Source organism: Hemitrygon akajei, chromosome 12, assembly GCF_048418815.1.
Source record: "Hemitrygon akajei chromosome 12, sHemAka1.3, whole genome shotgun sequence".
Classification (NCBI taxonomy): Eukaryota; Metazoa; Chordata; class Chondrichthyes; order Myliobatiformes; family Dasyatidae; genus Hemitrygon; species Hemitrygon akajei.
The window spans coordinates 50,168,800-50,192,937 of NC_133135.1; the positions used below are offsets into that span (position 1 = coordinate 50,168,800).

Genomic DNA, 24,138 nt, shown 5'->3' on the forward strand with positions numbered 1-24,138 from the left:
AGTGGAGTGGGGGGAGGGGAGGAGTGGGGGTGGTGTGGAGAGGGGATGGCTGTTAGTCTTCCTGGCTTCTGTTTAATTACCTAATTACCTTTATGGCTAATGGTCCAGGAGGAATGGGCTTGTCACTATTTAATGACCATGGAACTTCAAATCCAGGCCACAGATTCATTACTGCACTAACTTCTTGTAGTCTAGAATGCGTATCTAATAGCAACCAATGCCTTTTGCTATCTTCTCACATGGAATCCCTTTGGGGAGTTGAGAATTTCAATCCCATAGAACCAGCAAACATTTCTGTGTGGAAATTCTGTGAGGAAAGTTGCACAGAAAATATCCTCATTGTTAGCACTGCTTTCCACCCCCACAAACTTAGTCATTGTTGTTCATCTTTTTAAAATGGCAATTGGTTGTGTCAGATGTGAAAAAGATAAAGGATATTCTTAAGAAGGCCCACCAGGGTGGTCAAAGCTATTTCTTCTACTGCAGTTTAGAACAAGATTGTGCAACCACAAGGAGGAATACCACAGGTATGTCTTCAAAATTCCTCTTGGCAATAATTTCTTATTCCAGAAAATATATCTCATCATTAAAAGCTTCTGTGAAGTTCAGTGAATGTATAAAGCACATGTGGCAAATAGATGTCTGAAATTATTCAACAATTCGTATTTGTTGGAATGAAAGACCACAAAATAATTTAGCACTAGTTTTGTAATAATGAAACTGTGGAATTTGATATCATTATATATGTTTTTTCAGATAATTTCACTCTTTAATGTGGTAATGTTGCCATTGTGATTGCAAAATAGTTGAATGTTCTACTTTGTGTAAATAGAATTTTTTACTAGAATGCATCTACAGACTTTATTGTGTATAACATTGGTTCTTAATTAACCTTTTGAACATTTACTTTTGTTCAGCATATGGATTTATTTGTGTTTTTTTGCCTGGTCATCTTGCACTACACATTTAAAAAGAATTTAATTTGCTTTCAGGGTCTTTTCAGAAAGATGTGATATGGTCAAAACAAATATCTGTTTATCTGTACAGAAGTATTTGCTCAGATGCTTTGCATTTCCTAATAAGTGTTTTATTTTAAACTGAGGAATGTAATGAAATGACTGAGCACCTTTTCTTCATAGATCTTGTCTAGGTAGCTTCACTCAGTTGAGCTGGAGGGCATCATCCAGTGAACAGACCTAAGTGATCAATAAAAGGGACACAAGAGACTGCAGGTGCTGTAATCTGAAGCAAAAAAGAATAGATGGCGTAATCCAGCAGGTTGAGCAGTATCTGTGGAGGGAAAGGAATTATTTACGTTTTGGGATTCAGAATGCAGGGTCTTGACTTGAAATGTGGATTGTGCTTGATCCACACAGTTCCTCTAGCAGTTAATTTTTCGAATGATAAAGAAGATTGAAGTCACTTTCTTTCATTTGAAATAAAATCTGCAATTTCTGCACATTCCAGCAACTCGCCTAAAACAATGCACACTTTAGAGGCATAGTGTTCTTGTAATTCTTTACTCAGTATATTTTATTTCCCATTTAAAATTAATCAAAATAGTTTAAATATTACAATTATTTTACATTTACCTGCTTGGCTCTTGTTGGGTGGTTGTTGTTTAAAAATACTTTTTAAACTGATTAACATTGGGAGCCTGGATATTCATCTCTGCTGCTAAAAGGCTGCTACAAAGTCAGTGTCCAGTTTGCAGTGACAACATTGGTCATGGGTCTGCCATTGAATATTAAATATTGATCCAAGGCCTCTGCATGCTGTGGTGCACACTAAAGAAAACAGGGGGAGAGCAGAGAATGGTGATTGGAAGATATTGAGCATGTTCAGAGAAAAGAGCCTGGGTGAGGGGTATGGGAGGTGGTGGTGGAATATCTGGCCCATAGCACTAAAAACACAGGATCTTGCATCCAGATTTCTAGGCCATATTACCTCAATAACTTTCTCCAATTTATATTTGTAGTTGAAACATTTAGCCATGAATCAACAATAATGGGCCTTGATGCCTTCCTTTCTCCTGGTAAACATTACTTAATATTACTTTGTTAACTCGTTGAAGTGAATACTTAATATTACTTCCATCTCACTCTACAAATCAGAATGTTTAAACTATTACATGCATGCATTATTTTAATATCATTTGCACCTTTCACATGGCCAGTATAGCATAAGCTAACCATGTTTTCACTTTTCAAGTTTGGTTAGCGTTACAGTGGAGGTGAACATGACAACTGAATAGTCTTCACAATATAAATGATAGAAGGATAAGCTTGATGAATAAAAGAGTGAGATATAAATTGCATTTTGAAAGTATTGATTAAGGAAAGAAAATTAACCAAGAAAAATGGGAAAGCTTCCTGCTCTTCTGAATATAACCATTGGATGTTTTGCATTCATCTGAGCAGGAAATGGGAGGCTGAGTTGTTACTTTCAACCAATAATTCAAGGCCCCTTCAATAAAACACTGGCATCGGCATCTAAAGTACATTTGCAGAATTTCCCCTGAGGTGAAGTGGATTGAGCACATCTGGTGAGAATGTGAGTTTCTTTGTTTTTGCTGAGAGGCTTAGAACAAATTCTTAGTTACAGAGAAAATTTCATTTAAAATTTTTTAAGGCATTAACATATGCTCTTGTATAAGCTGTTAATGTTCTTATTACTTTTTCCAAAGTGGCTGATTGTGGTTCCACAGGTTTATTGAACAACACTAAGGATGTGACTCAAATGTTTTCTTCTTAGTGGAAAAGCCAAATTGATTATTCATGAGAATTATACACTGTATAACTTATTTCTCCATTTACTCAAAACAAGTGGAGAGCGAATCTGTAAACTTTCTAGCTTGTTGGTCTATCTCAAAACTGGAAAAAATAGTAACTTTGCATGTTTTGGGCAAGCATAGGGGAAGGAAAAGAAGGAAGAGGAGTAAAGATTGAATGGGAAGGTCTGTGCTGAAAAGCATAAATAATTAAAAGGTGATAATTTCACATGAAAGATAGCAGTAAGTGGACAAGTAAAGAAGTAAAAGGAGTAAAACCTGCCTGGACAGGTTTCTTCTTTAACCCCACTGTCCTCCCAGGAAAAAGAAACAATGATATGAGTCCCTTTGTCCTTATCTTTCAGCTATCAACCTTCACACTCAGCAGATCATCCTTGATAATATCTACCTCCTTCAATGGACGTATCTTCTCCTGTCCTACTCCTTTGGAATTTTGAGGGATCCTTTCCTACATGCCTCCCTAGTTGACTCTCATCTCCACCAACATCTATCCCCCTTCTCACAACAGGGAATGTGGAGCTGTCATTTAACCATTTCCTTTCCCACCATCCAGTTACCCAAACATTTTTTCCAGATGAATTTACTAGTTCTTCAAATTGCCCAATCACTGTATTTGATGCCCACAGTGAGCTTTCATTTCATTGGAGAAATTAGAGACAGATTAGTAACTACTTTGTAAAGCATCTCTGCAAGGATAGACTGCAAGGATAACTCTAAGTCCCAGTTTTCTGAAATGTTCATTCTCCATCACACCTCCAACTCTGACATCTGTCCTTGGGCTCCTATATTTTTCCAGTGACACCTATTGTAAATTAAGGACCAATATGTATCTTAACTTGACTCTAGGCTTTGTGGCTCAACTATGTTTTCAACAACTTCAGGTAATAAGCCTTTCCCGTTTACATCAGAACTCGAATGCTGGATGTCTAAGGTAGCTCGAGAAGTATCTGAAAGGATAGAGCAGGTTGGAATTTCATGGTGGAGACGGCTGACCTAGTCGCCAGTTCCATTTTCATTTCCATGGATGCTGCCTGGATTTCTGATGTTTCAAGTACTTTCTGTGTTTGTATTCAGATTTTCAACACCTTCAAATTTTTGGTTTTCAAAGTTTAGGCTGTTGGGATACAATACTATTTTTCTCTCTTTTCAGATGCTGCCTGACCTGCTGACTGTTCTCAGCATTTTCTTCTATTTCAGATTTGCAGGTCTTTTCTGTTATTTTGGGCCTGGAGGATTGGCGAATGGTAGTTGAAGTAGCAATAGCAACAGCTGTTAAAGAAAAAGGGCTTAGCACTTGGAACGAGCAATTGTTGAATCCTGTGTTGAGTTTAGAAAGCTGCAAAATGCCTGAAGATAAAATGCTGTCTGAGATTCATAGGGCAGCACAGAAGGTTGTTAACTGTGAGAACAAAGTAGGAATGGAGAGAAATGCTGGCAACAGGATGTCTTGGTCAAGCTTGTGAGTTGAATGGAAGGGTTCTATGATCTTCCATTACAGAAAGCAAATGCAGGAGAGGACATTGAATAATACTGAGGAAATGGTAAAATAAAAGACCAGCTTCGGTAGCTCATGGAAGGGACAATCGGAAGGAGGGATTGCTGGGAGCTTATGAAGAGTGGACCAGAACTCCCAGAGAGAATTATCTTTTGGAAGCGTTGAGAAAAGATGTGAAGTTTTGTTTTGGTGGTACCATCATACTGAAATGAAACTAAAAGGTCTGAAGATAGGTAGGTCATCTGGAGCTGATGGTTTACACTCAAGGGTTCTGATAAAAGATGGTTGAAGAGATTGGGGAGGCATTAGTAATGATCTTTCAAGAATCAACGGATTCTGGATTGGTTCCAGAAGACTGTAAAATTGAAAATGTCACTCTACAACAAGGGAAAGAGGCAGAGAAAAGGAAATTATAGGCCAGTTATCCAACCTCATTCCACTTGATAAGGCCTTGTTGGAGTCGATATTGAATGTCAATTGTTAAGGATGTGGTTTCGGAATACTTGGAAGCACAGGATAAATTAAGCCAAAATCACCATGGTTTCCTTAAAGGAAAACAATGCATGACAAATCTGTTGTAATTCTTTGAAAAAATAATAAGCAGGATAGACAGCGACAATCGGTGGATGTTGTGCACTTGGATTTTCAGAAGGCCTTTGACAAGGTGCCACACATGAGGCTGCTTAACGAGAGCCCATGGCATTACATGGAAAGATGCTAACATGGATAGAGCATTGGCTGATTGGCAGTAGGCAAAGAGTGGGGAAAAAAGGGAGGCTTTTCTGGTTGGCTGCCAGTGACGAGCAGTGTTCCACAGGGGTCTGTGTTGGCGCCACTTATTTTTAATGTAATATGTCAACGATTTGGATGATGGAATTGATGTCTTTGTGGCCAAATTTTCAGATGATACAAAGCTAGGTGGAGGGGCAGGTAATATTGAGGAAGCAGATGGATTTAGACAGATTAGGAGAATGGGCAAAGAAGTGGCGGATGGGATATAGTGTTGGGATGTGCATGGTCATGGACTTTGATAGAGAAATATAAGTGCAGATTATTTTCTAAATGGTGGGAGAACTCAAAAATCAGAGATGCAAAGTAACTTGGCAGTCCTCGTGCAGGCTTCCTTAAAGGTTAATTTGCAGGTTGAGTTGGTGGTGAGGAAGCAGATGCACTGTCAGCATTCATTTCGACAGGACTAGAACATAAAAACAAGGATGTAATGTTGAGGCTTTATAAAGCACTGGTGAGGCCTCATCTGGACTATTGTGAGCAGTTTTGGATCCCTTATTAAGGAAATGTCCAATATGCCGGCACTGGAGAGAGTTCAAATGAGGCTGACGAGAATGTTTATAGGATTGAAATGCTCATCATATGATGAGTGGCTCTGGGCTTGTACTCACTGGAATTCAGAATGAGGGAGAACTCACTGAAACATATTGAATGTTGAAAGGCTTCAATAGACTGGATGTGGGGAGGATGTTTCCAATGGTGGGTGAGTCTAACACTGGAGGCCACAGCCTCAGAATAGAGGGATATCCATTTGGAATGGAGATCAGGAGGAATTTCTTTAGCCACAGAGTGGTGAACCTGTGCAATTCAGTGCTATAGGTGGCTGGTGAGGCAAGTCATTTGGTATATTTAAGGCTGAGATTGATAGATACTTGATTAGTCAGGGCATGAAGGCAGAAGATTGGGGCTGAGAGGGAAATGGATCAGCCATGATGAAATGGCAGAGTAGACTCGATGGGCCAAATGGCCTAATTCTGATCCTATATCTTATGGTCTTCTAGTATAAAGATGGTGGAATGATAAAAGATGATCCAGAAGTTGTGTGCTATAAGAATGCTTTGTAGGTCACTGAATAATAAACTGAATAATTTGTACATGATCCTCCGTTCCCAGGCACCAAGCCCATAGTACTTATGGCTTTTTCTCCCCTTTTTTGTTAGACCCAAAATTTCCTTCAAAGTATTTTTGGTTCATGAAACTTCATTCCAATTGTGTTTAGGAGTTCCCTTCCCAATCTCTCATCCAAATATTTGTTCACTACCCATCCACTCCTTTGGACCTGATCACCTTCTTTATGCTAACCTATCCACTTTAACCAACACTTTTAACTCATGAGTTATCCTTCCATATTTCCCAATCCTGTCTAAATGACTAGAGTGCATTCGGAAAGGCAAGACATTTGCTACCCTTTCTGATATAGTTCTCTTGGAAACTTATTCTGGCTTCAAAATTTAAATTTCTCTTCTTTAAAAAATGTACTTTGCATACTTGGCATCTTGTTTTTCCTTCTTCCTATACTATTTGGTAAAATTGCCTCTAGGATTTACTTTTGCCATTTGGAAAAGCATATGAAGAAAAGAAGTTTACACAAAAATGTGTCTGGTATTTATTTTCAAATCTCAAGAGACATTGAACACACTCTATTAGACCTCGGTTGTCGCAAAGGTTCAAAGATTCATATTTTATCAAACCAGGTATCCATATACAACTCTGAAATTCATATTCTCCAGATAGCCACGAAACAAAGAAAGAACATGAAAGTCGTTCAGAGAAAAACATCAACCCACCCCCCCCGTACAAAAAAGAACAGCATTCCGATCATCATTGTCTCTGAATAAGACTGTCTTTCCTTTTCTCTAGTTCAATCCTGTTACTTAACTGTGTACTTTAAATGTAGAATATGAAACAAAAGATAATAGTGTGGATTCAGCATAAATGTCCATAACAAAATTATTGGAACAGATGTTGTCCAATATCTCCTAGACAAGGATAGCAGGAATAATCAATACTTATAATTGTACATATGTACATACATTTTATAATATATAGATGGATACTTGGACAAAATTTTAATTACTGACAAATTGCAGACTTGTCAAAAGTGATGCACTTGGTTTTCTTTGTATGCTAAAGTACAACTTTAAATATCAGCTGTCTGTGCAAGACATTTCAACACTTCAAAGAAAATACTTTTCAGAGTGCCATCTACTGGAGTTGCATGTACTGCAGGTGTCTATGAAGGCAGGTATTTTGGAGGGAAGTGCCTGCCACTTTGTGTGTAACACCTGTCATATCCCTGCACGAATGCCAGCAAGTCTGGGATTGTAGCGCATATGGCATGTAGGTGTAAGTCCCGAGCTTCCTGACAGCTGCTCTTCAGCATTTGCTCCACTGTAGTCGTGCTGGACCAGGAACACTAAGTTGCAGAGATTCTCCAGCACTTGAGGTTGGTGCTGAGGTAGGGAGACATCCACTGGCATCGTTAGACAAGCATGTCTGTTAAGGTTGAGGGTATTAGTTGATTCAGTTTATTTAAATGTCTTATTTTATGGTTTTTATTTTTAAAATTTGATTAATATTTTAATGGTTTGAATAATTCTGTAATAGCTTTTCAACATTACCACATATTAAAAGCATTCATGGTTTTGGATCTTTGAAGCCAGCCTGATCAGTGAACTGATATGTTGGTTAGTTTGTCCATTGGTCTTGCGGGTTACCCCATAGCCTCCACAATCCAATTGGTAGCCCTACCATCAGGTTGCCTTAATGTCACAGAAGGCCTTTTGCTATCCAGTATCTTGCCACTGAGAATTGGACTGAGATGATAAACCATTGTCCCCCTGTCTACTCCCTAGATTTCCGCGACTCTATGACTCCTTCAGTGAGATCTTGTCATTCTGGGTCAATAAGTTTTTGATTACATTCTGTTATTGCATACTGAAGTTAAGGTGTAGTAATTATGTACCTACGAGTCAGTACAATGACGGAAAGAACCATATATCAGTTAGAACAGTGTGTTCTCACAGGAAAATGTGAGATTTTTAACCTCAGATTCATGGTTGTAAGATGTGTTGAGGGATTTTTGGCTCATAATGATTGCTCGTCATATATGACCTTCAGTGTTATCTCACTTCCCATTTCACAGACCTTTCTTTCACTTTGAGTTCCGGGCCTTCAGAATCGGTGGACCAAGATCATTTTTTCTCATCTTCTGTCTTAAGCTTCCACCAAATAACATAAGTCTACACGCCTTATTTATTGAGCTTTCTGTTAAAAGACCTTTCTTTCTGATTATCTAGTTCAAGCCTCTTACAACTTAATACAGTTCAATTAAGTCTTCACATACCCTCTAGCTTCAACGAAAATAACCTAGCCTAGGTTGTCCCTTCGCGTCACTATTATTGTGCAGTTATGGAAACATTCATGCAAGACTTCAATGTTTTCACATGTTTCTGTAAAATATTGCTCAGGATTATATATAATATCCAAACTGTGGACTAAATAATGTTTCATATTATTCTGACATGATCTGCTTCTTGTAAGAATTCATAAAGCTATGTACTCCACATAACTTCTCAAATATCTTTACCACCTGCACTGCTTCCTTCTGGAAGAGAGAACTCCCTCCAATTCTGTGCTTCTAATATCCTGTCCTATATTATTTGCTTAAGTTACATCAGACTTCTCTAGTCTGAACTTTACTTTATGCCTGTTAATTTTCTGTAGCCTAGAAATATCTTCCCCGTTATCTAAAAGAATACCAATTTTGGTATCATTGAGAAATAGTTAATTATGCGTCAAGTATTTAACTTCAAATCCCACATATATATTATGGAAAGCAAAGACCATGGTATTGTGCATTGTGAATCATCACTGCATATAACGTTCACATAAATTTCCATTGTTTGGTACTTTTTACTTTGAGACATAGAACCAATTTAAAATCTTAAAATTTCATTTCTCTTGGATCTCTTGGGACTCTAAATTATTGATGAATCTTCCATGTTACAGCTTTCTCAGACTATTTGCTAAAATCTGTATAGTACCTTAATACAGTCTCAAAAATTCTAACTTAGACTTGATCTTTCCTTCACATTGCCCACATTCTTGATTAATAACTATGTATTTCTGAATGCTAAGTAATAGCATCCTTCATTTTTCAGAACTATTGTTATACTTTCATGTACTTTGTTCATCACCACTAGTTTTTCAAACCATTAGGGATGGACAATAAATTCTGTTTCTGAGTGATATCCACATACGCAACTTAATTCCTTTTTCAATAACTTCATTAAAATGAAGAATGAAACCACCCAGAAATGTGAGTTGAATCATTCCATTTACCAAACTCCACCCCCACATGGAAAAGATGCTATAAATTTTAAATTTTAATTTTCTCACAAGTTGTGGGTTAAAGTAGTGGTGTTATGTTACATTTATTGAACCAATAATCCATTGACCTAGGCTCACAATTCAGAGTTATGTGTTTCAATCCCCTACGGTAGCTTCAGAATTTAAATGCCATCAATAAGAAACTAATAGTTACTAATGATAACCATGAAACTATTGGATTGTTGTAAAAATCTATCTGATTTATTGCAATCATTGAGAGAAAGCAAATTGCTATCCTTATTTGGTGTGAATCTCATATGACTCTGACCTCAATAACATAGCTATCTTTTAAATACTGGTCTAACAAGTTACTTCAGTGGCATTTAAGAATGTGTAATAGATGTTCCACTTGCCATGATGTTCTGATCCTGAAAAGTAAACAAAAAACAACTTCATTAGTAGACTTTGGTTGTACTCAAAATCATTCAGAACTTTGGCTTGATCTGGTTCATACCTTTTCTCACTTTTGCATTTTTGGATCAAAGGCGGCTCTTGTAATGTCCTTTTACACTTTCTGGCCATATTTAACATCCAGCAAAGTTTAATAAACATTTTACGTAACCAATGTCATAAATGGGGAAAGGGCAAAAAATGTTTTTGGAAAGAAGTTAGTAAAAGGTTGGAGCATAAACTCAACTATTCAATGTTATTTGAAGAGATGAGGTGCTGGGTGCTCTAGCTGACAAATGATAAAGCAACAAATGTCACACCATCAATGAACACTAGAGTTCTATTTTTATGCAATGGGAAGCATCCAGCAATTTTATTTATTCCAGTAAATGTATTTTCAAAATGCGACATTGCCACATCCTACAAGCTTACTAACATATGCTGCTTCAAGAGGGAGGAACTTGAGAGCCTAGGTTACCTCCCCTTCCAATGTGGAACAAGCTGACAGGGGTGGGTTGTTTTTCAATTTATGTTACATGAGATTAGAATCTAAACAATGTAATTTTCATAATCATCCTTCAGAGCTGTGAGAGCAGGCTGGCTCCAGCTCAGTGGAGAGGAAACGGGATAAATGAGCTGTCATTTTCAGGAGTTGCAAAGGCTTGATTTCTAATTGGAAGTTCTACCTTAAGGAAATAGCATTTGAAGCCCCGGCTTTGCTCTTGAGATGGCACTGATATTGGCAGAGTCTTGTACTCTGATCGCTCATCTATCCACAAGAGATGCCTGAATGGCTGTGTACCACCAAGTAGGAGGCAGAGCAAACAGCCTTTGAAAAATAACTAAATAAAATACACATTGTTAGCCTGCAGTGGAAATCACATCACTAATCTTTCATGAATTGAACCTCTTCAAAGATGGACTTTGATCAAGCTGCTTGCTCTCTTTATTCTTCAGTCAGGAGTTTTCCTTTTACTTCCTGTCAGGCATGTGAACACCCAATCTCACTCAGCTTTCGTTTGAACAGAACTGACAGCTAGACATCTGCCAGCAGCCCGTGTAAGCCAGGCTTTAAAGATGACCTTCAGAGGGCGGTTAACCTGACCGGCCACAAGTAACCGCGGTGCTCTGTAAGGATGGTCAATTGTTAAACATATCGATTTAAGAAAAAAAAAACACAAATTCTAGCAGTAATTTATTCACTTTCCAGCTGGAGCAAGTTGTAACTGTTACAATATTCTGTTACCATTAGCTTTCCAGATGTTTATGCACCAGGAACAGAGCAGTAATTGAAATATTATTGTGAAGGAGACAAACGGGTCTAACAGCCCGCCTAACAGTCATTGTCAGACAGCAGAGGTAATTAGTTAAATAGTCTTGTTAAGACCAGCTCTTTAATTGACGCTGATGATTTCTTGGTGTCTGATTAAGGCCATTACATGTCTGGAAACTAATTATTCTTAATCCATTTAAGTAGCAAAATGATAGCAGCAGTGTGCAATTTAACGGCAGTGCTAAAAAGGCTTGAAAATGAATAGTTAATGGAGTATGTTTGTGAGAGTGAGATTTTTAATCAATTTATTGCTGTGTGATGACATTGTGCAATGATTAGTTTCATCTTCCCACCTTTGATTATACATGTATCAAGCTCTTCAGCAATATGTGCCAACATTGCTAAAAAAAACGACGAACTACTTAACCCAAGTTGCAGCAGAAATGAATCTGGCTGATGACTGGCATGCAATATTCGTACATGCATGTGTAGCTGCCACTCAAAGATGAATTTCTCCCTCATTGTGCCTTGATTGTAAAGCTTACAGTACTCCGCAAGATCTATCAGAATGAATGCAGACATCAGCAACTTCTGTAGAGAGAGAGGGAGATGAAAGCACAGTGTTGTGTGTAAGTAAATAATGTTTCCAATATCCATGGCACATATCAGAGCCCTAACAGCAAGGACTTGGCCAAAATGGGCACACAAAGGATTAAAAAAAACTGTAGATGCAAGAAGCCTGAAATTCATCAGAAAAGTTTGGAAATGCTCAGCAGGTGAAAATGCATCTGTGGAGGAAGAAATAAATCTAATGTTTTAGGTCAATGCCCCTTCACTAGAATTTTCCTGGGGATGTTGACCCTGAATTCTGGAAGTTGTTATGACAGATGCAGCTGTAACAGCAACTACAAGCGGCTGGAATTTGAGGCTTGAAGGATCTTGGGGTAAGGTAGCCTCTTGAGTTTTCAGGTAAGGTTGCATATTCAAACCTCACCCTATCTCCCCACCGCTAAACATTCCATTGGAGATCAAACCAGCCAATTTTAGCAGTGCACTGGGATGTCCATTCACTGTGATTAGAGTCTTTTGAGATTCAGGCTGTTATTAAAGTTAACCCATGCACTAGGAAGACAAATGAATGCCCATCTCAAATACATTTGTCCTGGAGCTCATGCTTCCCACACAGGTAAAGGAGTAAAATTACGAAGAATCACCCAATCCTTATGAATTGGCAGAGCCGGAAATTTGTGAGCCTCCCCAGACCTGTCAGTGTGGAATAGATTTGAGGTTGGAAATTATTTGACATTTTAAAACTTTTCTTTTTTATGAAATCCAGAAAACTGTGTTGACATTACCAAATCAGAGATTGGGACTGTTTTCCCTGAAGGGAAGAAAGCTAATGGGGTGATCTTACAGAGTTTATAAAATCATAAAGGAAGTGGACAACATGGATGGTCACAGTCTCAGATTTAAGGTAAAAGGGGAAGATTTAAAACAGATCTGAGGGGCAAGTATTTCCACACAGGGATGGTGAGTATATGGAACTGAGAGAAAGTGGTAGAGGCAGATATAGTTACAATGTTTAAAATGTACACGGTACAAATATAGTGTTCAAAAGGTATAAGCACAAGGATACGAGAGGTTTGCATGAATAAGCTAGGCTGAAAGGCCTGGTTTTGGGCTGTACTACTCTAATTCTATGATCAGCACTTTCTTATATCAGCATTCAAAAGATAGTTGCCTTTCTACTTTTTCTATCAGAATAGATGACCTCATACTTGTCTACATTATATTCCAGCTGTCATGATCTTGACCCTGCATTTTGAAAGGCATCATATCAACAGATGTAGCAGCTCCTCTTTACAATTCACAACTTTGCTTACTATCCTTTTATTTGGTACCATATCAAAAGGCTTCATAAGGACCATTTTCACAGTGAAAATTTGTTCCTCCTTCTGTGTACCACTAAATGTAACCACAAAGAACACAAGTAGGATTATCAAAAACCTTAAATCTGTGTTGAGTCTGCCCAGTTCTGTTACTTTAACCAAGCATCTTACTACTGATACCAAAATAATATGTTCCAGCATTTTCCCTGTAATGACAGGATAAATCGACTTTCGTTCCCTGTTTTCTTTCTCTTTCTTTTCTTAAATAATGGAGTGATATTTGCTAAATTGTGTGCAGTTCTTATATTATTTAAAATTTTAAAAGATGACAATCTATATATCCACTATCTCCACAGCTACCTTTTTAAAAATCGTGGGGTACAAGGCAACAGGGTGGGCATTACCTGTTAGTTTAATTCCTCCAATACTTTCTTAGCTAATGCTAATTTCTTTCAGATCCACATTCTCCTTCAACCTCTTTTCCTCTTCTATTTCTGGGAAATGTCTTTTTTTTTGTGAAGATGGACACGATAATTGCTTAATTTCTTTATTAATTTATTTATAACCTTAATTATTAATTTAATTTACTTGTTAATTCAATTACTTTCTGCTATGAATTTGCCTACCTCAGACTGTAAGGGAACACTCATTAACTATCAGATTTCTCAGGGTTGTTATAGGCTGATTTTATGTTTCACGGTATTTTATTCTCATTATAATTTTTGTTTCTGTTGTGGATTTATTGGTCCTCCTTTGCTAAATTTTGAATATTTCCAGACCTCAGCCTTGCAGCTCCTTTTGACAATGAGACGAATCTTTTTCATTGATCCCATTACTTTTCTGGTTTACCATGGATGGCAAGACCACTTTTTGAGCTGAGATTTTGTGGTTTTGCTTTAAACCAGGGATTATTTATTTAACTGAGAGCTTTTCCTCATTGACTCTTATGCTTTTTAAAGTAGTTCCAATTTACCCATAACTAACTCCCATTTCATACTGTGGCAACCCACTTTCTGTGCAGGCGAACCGGCTCACAAATAGCCAGCGCGCGGGGAGAGACTTTGGTAATGTACCTCTGACGTCATTTCCGCCCGGAGAGGGCGGGCGCTAGGGATTAAATGCCAGCGCCGTGAAGTTTGAATAAACTAGTCTCGAAACGATTTACCGACCGCGTGTCGTTATTTCAGCGCTGTGTGTAGCACATCGCTACATTGGTGACCCCGACAGTCCAAACGGGATTTGGACCAAAGATGACCGACTCTTCATCTGTTCACGCAGTTTCGCTAAAACTGCCGACTTTCTGGACGCTGCGACCACGCATGTGGTTTAGCCAAGCAGAAGCCCAGTTCCAGATTCGGCAGATCCCTTCTGATTCCACGCGTTACTACCACGTGGTGAGCGCCCTTGACCAGGAGACGGCCGCCCTGGTTGCGGATTTCATACAGTTGCCCCCGGAAGAAGGCAAATATGAAGCATTCAAAGCGCTGCTCATTGAGACCTTTGGCCTCTCACGGTGTGAGCGGGGTGCCCACCTGCTTCACCTGGATGGTTTGGGAGACAAGACTGTCGTCAACATTGATGAACAAGATGCTGTCCCTCGCTGACAGACACAAGCCCTGCCTCATGTTCGAGCAAGCATTCCCAGAGCAACTGCCCGAGGACATACATCTGCTGCTGGCCGACGCAGATTTCAGCGACACCCGGAAGGTGGTGGCCCGGGCAGATGTGCTGTGGAAAGCCAAGAGGGAGAGCGTGGAGTCCGTCGGTTAGGTTACCAGGCCACATGCCCAACAGCGGACCAGACCAGGCCCGGCAGGGGGGCGCACACAACACAGAGACAGGAGTGAGGAGGCCAGTGAACAGTGGTGTTTCTACCACCAGCGGTGGGGCACAAAAGCCCACCGTTGTTGCCCGTCCTGCAAGGGCCAGGGCCAGCTGCCGCAAATGACGATGGGGGCTGGCCACCAGGACAGCCTCTTGTACGTCTGGGACAAACAGTCGAGTAGAGATCAGCGTCTTGCCCCCGACGGGGTATGACACCCGCAACAGGAAGCCAGGACCCACCCTGAGGGCCGCAAACGGCAGCACAATACGGACCTACGGCACCTGCACAGTGCAGCTGCAGTTCGGCGCCAGCCGGTTCACGTGGGACTTCACACTGGCCGTAGTGGCCCAACCACTCCTGGGGGCGGACTTCTTGCGAGCTCACAGCCTGCTGGTCGACTTGCAAGGGAAAAGACTGGTACACGCAGAGACTTTCCAGACGTTCTCCCTGAGTGAAGCCAAGTTGCCGGCCCCACACCTGGACTCCATTATGCTGTCGGACAACGAATTCACCAGAATCCTGGTGGACTTTCCATCGATTCTGGCACCGCAGTTCACAGCAGCCATGCCCAGACACGGGGTTCAGCACCACATCCCAACCAAGGGACCACACCTCCACGCCCGCACACGAAGGCACCCCCCCCGAAAAGCTCCGCCTGGCGAAGGAGGAGTTCAAGAGGATGGAAGGATTGGGGATCGTACGGAGGTCCGACAGCCCATGGGCCTCCCCCCTGCACATGGTGCCCAAAGCAGCCGGGGATTGGAGACCATGTGGCGACTATCGCAGACTGAACAAGGCTACAACTCCAGACCACTACCCTGTGCCGCACGTACAGGACTTTGCAACAAACCTGCATGGGGCAAGAATCTTTTCCAAAGTAGACCTCGTCCGGGGATACCATCAAATCCCAGTGCACCCTGAAGACATCCCCAAAACAGCACTCATCACCCAGTTCAGCCTATTCGAGTTCCTCTGAATGCCGTTCGGCCTGAAGAATGCCACACAGATGTTTCAGCGGCTAATGGATGTGGTGGGACGCGACCTGGACTTTGCGTTCATCTATTTGGGTGACATCCTTATAGCCAGCAGTAGTCGCCAGGAGCATCTGTCCCACCTCCGCCAGCTCTACTCCCGCCTGAGTGATTTCAGCCTCACGATCAACCCGGCCAAATGCCAGTTCGGTCTCGATACCATCGACTTCCTGGGCCACAGGATTACCAAAGACGGGGCAACACCTCTGCCCGCCAAGGTAGGTGCGATCCGCCACTTTGCCCAGCCCAACACGGTCAAAGGCCTGCAGGAGTTCGTTGGTATGGTGAACTTCTACCACTGTTTCCTCCCCTCAGCAGCCCGTATCATGCGCCCTTTGTACACCCTGATGTCGGGTAAAGGCAAGGACATTACTTGGGATGAGGAGGCCGCGGCCGCTTTTGTTAAAGCCAAGGAGGTCTTGGCAGACGCCGTGATGCTGGTGCACCCCAGAACGGACGTTCCGACCGCCCTCACGGTGGACGCATCCGACACAGCAGTCGGTGGGGTGCTGGAGCAACTCATCGAGGGGCACTGGCAACCCCTGGTGTTCTGCAGCAAGCACCTACGGCCACCCGAACTCAAGTACAGTGCTTTCGACTGGGAGCTGTTGGCAATCCGGCATTTCAGGTATTTCTTAGAAGGCAGGCTGTTCACCGCGTTCACGGACCACAAACCGTTGACCTTCGCGTTCACGAAGGTGTCCGATCCCTGGTCAGCTCACCAGCAGTGACATCTGTCCTACATCTCCGAGTACACGACGGATATCCAGCATGTCTCGGGAAAGGACAACGCCGTGGCGGACGCACTCTCCAGACCAGTTGTCCAGGCCCTGTCCCTGGGGGTGGACAATGCTGCACTGCCAGAGGTGCAGCAGGCAGACGACGAGATGCCCAGCTACAGGACCACAGTCTCGGGTTTGCAGCTGCAGGACTTTCTCGTAGGCCCAGGTAAGAGGACCCTCCTGTGCGACGTGGCTACCGGCCAACCTCGCCCCATCGTCCCGGCAGCCTGGAGGTGGCGAGTTTTCAACTCCATACACGGTTTGGCGCACCTATCTATCAGGACAACCGTCCGGCTGGTCTCCAGCAAGTTCGCGTGGCACGGAGTTCGCAAGCAGGTCAGTGAATGGGCCAGAACGTGCGCGCAGTGCCAAACAGCCAAGGTGCAGCGGCACACTAAAGTCCCGCCGCAGCAGTTCAAACCCACACACCGGAGGTTCGACCACATTCATGTGGATATCATGGGCCCCCTACCAGTGTCCCGAGGAGCGCGGTACCTCCTAATGATGGTAGACTGGTTCACGAGGTGGCCAGAGGCGGTCCCGCTCACCGACACATCTGCCGATTCCTGCGCCCGAGCACTGATTGCAACCTGGGTAGCACGCTTCGGGGTACCGGCCCACATTACCTCCGACAGAGGCGCCCAGTTCACCTCCAGCCTGTGGTCGGCTGTGGCCAGCCTGTTGGGAATGCAGCTACACCACACAACTGCCTACCACCCACAGTCAAACGGACTAGTGGAACGCTTCCACCGTCACTTGAAGTCGGCTCTCATGGTCCGTCTGAGAGGACCTAACTGGGTGGACGAGCTTCCCTGGGTTCTGCTCGGAATTCGCACAGCACACAAAGAGGATCTGCACGCCTTGTCAGCCGAGTTGGTGTACAGCGCGCCCCTGGCCGTCCCAGGAGAGTTCCCATGTACCCAAAGACCTGAAGAACTGTGTTGGTGTTTGTATGAAGGGGCGGGCACCGGGCACCGCTACAGCGGTTGTATGAGGGACCGTTCAAGGTGATCAACAACAACGGGACCACGTACGTTCTGGACATTTGGGGGAAAGAGGAGGTTTTCACGGTGGACCGACTCAAACCAGCCCATGTGGACTTGGCGCAGCCGGTCGAGGTTCAGGCACTGCGGCGCAGAGGCAGACCTCCCAAACAGAAGCTGATCCAGACTGTGGACACTGGGGGGTGTATCGCCGGTTCTGGGGGGGGGGGGGGGAGGGTTATGTGGCGACCCACTTTCTGCGCAGGTGAACCGGCTCACAAATAGCCAGCGCGCGGGGAGAGACTTTGGTAATGCACCTCTGACGTCATTTCCGCCCGGAGAGGGCGGGTGCTAGGGATTAAATGCCAGCGCTGTGAAGTTTGAATAAACTAGTCTCGAAACGACTTACACATCGCTACAATACCATCCTAATTTGATTTGAGTGTTAGATTCAAATTGAACTAAATCACTTTTAAGCTTTATATAAAATTCCATTATATCATGATCACTCTTCTCTAAAGCCTCCTTAATAACTAGATTATTATTTAATCCTGTTTATATATGATCTGCTTTATTGGTTCCACAATCTGCAGAACTGGAAGAATACTATACCTTATATCTCCAATATATTATGTACCTATATGCTTTTATACCTACAATATATGACCTACTTATATTATCTATTATATGCTAATCAAAAAATCTGATGAAAGGTTCTTAACCTGAAATTTAACTCTTCGTTTTCTCCACATACACAACATTATCCACTGAGCATGTCCACTGTAATCTGTTTCAATAGCTGATAATTTGCCACATATATGTTGATTGATTTCTCTATAATAATTGTTATCTTTGTTACATATGCCTCTAATTTTCAGACCATATTATTCTGTAGATTACTGTTCATAACCGGGACTGTTACAACACTGAACAATCTTTTCTGCTCCTTGCTGTTTCTTAGCTCCCCCAGATGTTTTTTTTCTCCATTATACTATCCTGAGCTAAGGCACTTCTTTTCTACTGCTTTATCTCATCCTTTGATAACATGTCTGTCTTTTTTTTCCTTTTTGATTTTACCAGTCTCCTAGAAAAGTTGTGGGTCCTGGAGTGCTGAATTCAAAATTTTGGTTATTTGTAACCATGTTTTTGTAATCACCATTTATTTCAATTTGTGCTATTAATTTATTCATCTTATGAATGCTTTCTGATCTCAGAATGCTACGTTTGACTTCAGCTGCCATTTTCCCTGCTCTGATTTGAATTAGACAGAGACAGGGATCAATGCCACTTTCACTACATTACACCGTCCCAAGTCCTTTCCCTTTAACTGCCTAAATTTCACAATATTCGAACCATCATCTGAAATATTTGGTTTAAAACATTATCTGCAGCCCCAGTAATTTGATTTTACTCAGGTGCTGGTTGTTTCATATGAAACCCATTCCAACAGAGCAGCTCTCTCACACTCCTTCAGCAGATCCTTTTTCTTTCTTCGAGTGATATTGTTGGCGTCCACATAGACCACAATAATTCAATCCCTTTCCCTTTCATTCTAAGTCCCACTCCAGCCCAGTGATCTTGTTACAAAGTAGACAAAGTGCCCTCCAGAACTTAAACTCACACATCCTGATAATAGTCATACAACAGACAGCACAAGAACAGGCCCGTCAGCCCACTGTGTCTGCACTGACCGTGATGCAAACCTGAACGAATCCCTCTGTTTCCTGCTTGTTCACTTGTCTGTCTAACTGGCTCTGAAATGACTGTTAAAGCTTCACAGGCACCAAACGATACTGCTAACTATTCTATTAATTACACTTTGTCTGGACTATGGTCACTGCAATCTGACACCTGTAATTTCCCTTCGGGAGATGTGCTTTTGAGCTATCTGTTGTGATCTGGCATTTTTGGGGCACCCTAAATGATTCAGCGAACTGGACTTTCAAGAATGCAGGTACGGCCATGGCAGCCATTGCTGGAGCAGACTTTGGGCTGGATCAAAGTGGTGGGGCCCGAGCCTGGGAGTGAAAATTGAACTGATCCTCCGCCAGTTTAAGCTCTGAGGCAGATTAAAAAGATCAAGACCTCGAAGCTGAGGGTGAAGGATGAACTGATGTCCATTTCACTACTCCATGAGGTTTGCGCGGTTCAGTGTTGAACTACCTCTGCAGCTGTGGCCTGCAACCATTGACCCTCACCTCAGCACTGAACTGGCTTCATGGCTGTGGCCTGTAGCCACGAGACTCTTGGAATAGCTGCAGTGCTGAACTCGCTTCGTGGCTGCGGACTCACTTGTGAGTTCTCTGAGGTTCATGTTCTGTGTGTTAATTGTTTACTTTTCTATTGTTGCACGGTTTGTTCAGATTTTTGTACATTGGGTGTTTGACAATCTGGGGTTCTTAATAGGTTCTATTGTGCTTGTTTGGTGGCTGCCAATAAGGAGACAAATCTCAGGGTTGTAAAAAGTATATATACTTTGATAATAACTGTACTTTGAAATACCCTCTGCTTCAACCTCCTCCACAGCAGTGCATCCCATCTGTGTAAAAAGAATTGCCTAAAAAATCTTATTTAAACTTTCCCCCTTTTAACTTCAACCTATTCAACCTACTGTTTGATATATTCACCCTGAGAAACGACTGACTTCCTAGCATTTCCTTTCCTCTCAGAATTTTGTATACCTCTGAAAGGTCACCCCTAAACCTCTGATTCTCTAGGTAAAATCCTGGTGAGCCTCTTCTCCACCCTCTCTGAAGCCTCCATATCATTCCCATAGTGTGGTGACCTGAACTGCTTATGATGCTTCAAATGTGGCCTAAACTGAATTTTACAGCTGCAGTGTAACTTCCCAATTTTTACAGTCAATGCCCAACTGGTGAAATCAAACATACTTTCCATCTTCTTTATGAGCCTATCTACTTGTGTTATCACTTTCAAGGGAGCAGTGAGCTTTCACCCGAAGATCATACTGTACATGAATTCTTGCAAGGTTCCTGCCATTTACTGCATACTTTCCTCTTGCATTTGATCTCCTAAAATGCAATGCCTCACACTTGTCTGGCTTAAAGTTTACTAATGGAATGAAATTCCATACATGGAAAATGGGATCACCACGATCACAATGCTTTTCCATCAGATCACACATTACCTATCCTGTCAAGCCTGCTATAGTTTATGTAATTGACCAGATCCAGTCTAAGGGATCAAATATAAGTATTTGGGTAGACAGGGACCGATTAGAGATAGTTAACATGGCTTTGCGCATGCTAGGTTTGTCTAACCAATCTTAGAGAGTTTTTTTGAAGAATTTATCTAGAAAGTTGATGAAGGCAAGGCAGTAGATGTTGTTCACATGCACTTTTGCAAGGCCTTTGACAAGGCCCTACACTCGAGGTTGATCAGGAATATTCAGTTGCTTGGCATTCAAAATTGGATTTGGCATTGGTTTTGAGGAAGAATCTAGAGAGTGATAGTAGATGGTTGTCTCTCTGGCCTGTGACTAGTGGTATGCCACAGGGACTGGTGTTGGCTCATTGTTGTTTGTCATCTATATCAACAAACTGGACAATATTGTGGTGAACTAGATCAGTAAATTTGCAGATGACATCAAAATTGGGGATGTAGTGGACAGCAAAGAAAATGATCAAAGCTTGCAGCAGGATCTCCACCAGAAGGAAATATGGGCTGAAAAATGGGAAATTAAATTTAATAGAGACAAGAGTGAGGTGTTGTATTTTAGTAGGACCAATAAGGGTAGGTCTTGCATGGTGAGTGGTAGGTCACTGAGGAGTGCGGTGGAACAGAGGGATCTGGGAATATAGATCCATAATTCCTTGAAAGAGGTGTAACGGGTAGATAGAGTCATAAAGAAATCTTTAGGCACACTGGCTTTCATAAATTGAAGTATTGAGTGCAGATGTTGGGACGTTATATTGAACTTGTATTAGACGTTGGTGAGGCCTAATGTAGATTTGGTCACTTACTGTACCTACAGGAATTCTGTAAATAAGATTGAAAGAGTGCAGAGAGAAAATTTGCAAGGATGTTGCCAGGACTTGAGGACTTGAGTTGTAGGGAACTGTTGGATAGGTTAGGACTTTATTCCCCAGAGTGTAGAAAATAAGGGGAGATTTGATAGTGGTGTACAAAATTGTGAGGGGTATAGATAGGGTAAATATAAGGAGGCTTTTTCCACTGATGTTGTGTGAGACTAGAAGTAGAGGTCATGGGTTAAAGGTGAAAGGTGAAATGTTTCAGGGGAACATGAGAGGAAGCCTCTTTACTCAGAGCGTGGAGAGAATGTAATGGATCCATTTCAGAAAAACTTGGATAGGTATCTGGATGGGAGGGATATAGAGGGCTATAGTCTGGATGCAGATTAATAATTTGGCATGGACTAGATGGGCCATAGGGCCTGTTTCTATGCTGTAGTGCTCTATGACCCTATGAATGCAATATAATTATTTATTTCAATATAACATTGCATAATTATCTTGTATCTCTTACTCACTAAATTCTGGACTTCACAGAAACTGCTTGTTGAGCATTGTGCACTGAACCAAAATTAACCAAAATAGAACCCATAGATTTATATTACCAGGTCTTGTGTGTTCTGAGTGGGTTGGCTTGAGTTAACCAATTCTATCAGGTTACCTAATTACCTGACTGTCTACATGTTTACCACTCTATTCTATGACAAATAAAAACTGGGAGGTTAAGAAAATCCAGTAGTTCAACTAAATTAAACAAATATTGCAAAACAGTCCGTCTTATTTGCCGAAGTTCACACTCCTTCAGCATAGCACTGAAACCAGAATCAAGGAGGTGTATCTGTTTGGTTTGCCCAGTGAAATTGGCAGTAGCGGAACATTGCATTCACAATGACCTTAGGATTGAATTTGACGGCACAAAACTACTGAGCAGCACCAATGGCCTTTGGGACAGCCTGGTAAAGGAAGTCATTGAAATAAACTAGAGGAAAAGAATTTTAACAAAGACGAAGGTCTCACTCTTAGTAAGAACTGGAATTCGATTGGAAACAAGATGGGAGGACGGAAACCTAATTGGATGAGGACTAACCAATCAGGGTTGATGGACTATGGTAGCATAAATACCACCAGACTAGACATGCCCAGGCATCATCCTTAATGAAGGTGGCAGAGTTTGTGATCGAAACATTGGGTTATAATCGATACCTATACCTGGCTAGAAGCCCGGGAAGATTTTTTTCATCATATACGCTGGGAAAGCACTAGATTCTTTTTCAAACTCTAAAGGAGCTTGAGATTTATATTGTCAATAGAACTTGTTTATTTTATCAAAACATTATCAATTAATGTAAAAACTCACAGTACTCTAACATATGATTTATTAGAAGGTATTTGTCCTACATTTTCCATTTATCCCACTTCTCTGTGACTGGTGATCTATAGGATCAACACCTCTCTAAATCATAAAGTAAATGCAATTCATGTATGATTTTACAAAATGGCATACAACAGGAAGTACTTGCATTCTAACTGGGTAGCATGTTGGCACAACAAACAGAGCTCATATTGCATATCTCCAAGCGACCTGCATTTGATCGCTGCCTCTGGCACTGTCTGTGTGGAGTTTCACATTCTCCCTGTGAAGGTGTGGGATCCCCCTAGGCTCCTTGGTCTCCTCCCAAAGATGTACAAGTTGGTAGTTTATTTCGCCATAGTAATTTGGCTCTACTGTGTATGTGAGTGATGGAATCTGGGAATGAATTGACAAGAAATTTCAGGAGAATAAAATGAAATTAGTCTAATATAATTGTTCAACGTGTACAGGACAGAAGCAGGTCCTTTAGTCTATGCTGACCATGAAGTCCAATTAAACTAATCCTATCTGCCTGCTCATGTTCTGTGTCCTTCCATTCCCTGCCTGATCACATATTTGTAAAAGCCCCCTAAACATTGCTATTGTAACTGCTTCTAGCACCTTCCCTGGCAACATGATCCAGGAACCTACCACTCCGTGTAGGAATAACAACTTGTCTTGCACTTCTCCTTTGAGCTTTCCTCCTCTCACCTTAAATCACTTCATCGAGACTGCGATAATTTTCCTAAAATATTAACCTATTCACTCACCACAGTTACTTCCTGACCAGTTGAGTACTTCTAACAACTGTAGAATGTTGCTTTTGCATGACCATTTTTCATGATGGGCACTGTGTCTGATCTCAGTGCTTGTATGAGGTAGCAATCAAGCTTGTAAATAATAAAATCCCATCCTTGTCTCCGGTTGAAGGAAAGTTTACAATGCATGAAATACTGCCAAACTGATACCAATACTTGTAGACTATGCAGAAACTATGTTTGAGTTATCAAACGTGAAGAGTTCTCTTTAAAGAAACTAAATTGGATCTTTACATTAAATATCCAAGCACATTCCTGTTTCTCAAGTTATCAATACCATTCATTTATAAGATAAAATACATCAACTGGTGAAGATCAAAACAGTAATTTTCCTGTA

The 24,138-nt window shown here is 41.6% G+C and overlaps 1 protein-coding gene across 2 annotated transcripts in view; it reads left to right on the plus strand.

Moving 5' to 3' along the window:
- Nucleotides 1-303: 303 nt before the first annotated feature.
- frem1b (Fras1 related extracellular matrix 1b) overlaps nucleotides 304-24,138 on the plus strand; it is a 214,248-nt gene continuing 190,413 nt past the window's right edge. Inside the window, exon 1 of one of the 2 annotated variants that reach the window (XM_073063069.1) lies at nucleotides 304-527. The gene's annotated coding sequence lies outside the window, so the exon portion shown is untranslated. Of the gene's footprint in view, nucleotides 528-2,438; nucleotides 2,554-24,138 lie in introns of those variants that run through there. The other variant, XM_073063070.1, reaches the window with a different exon arrangement.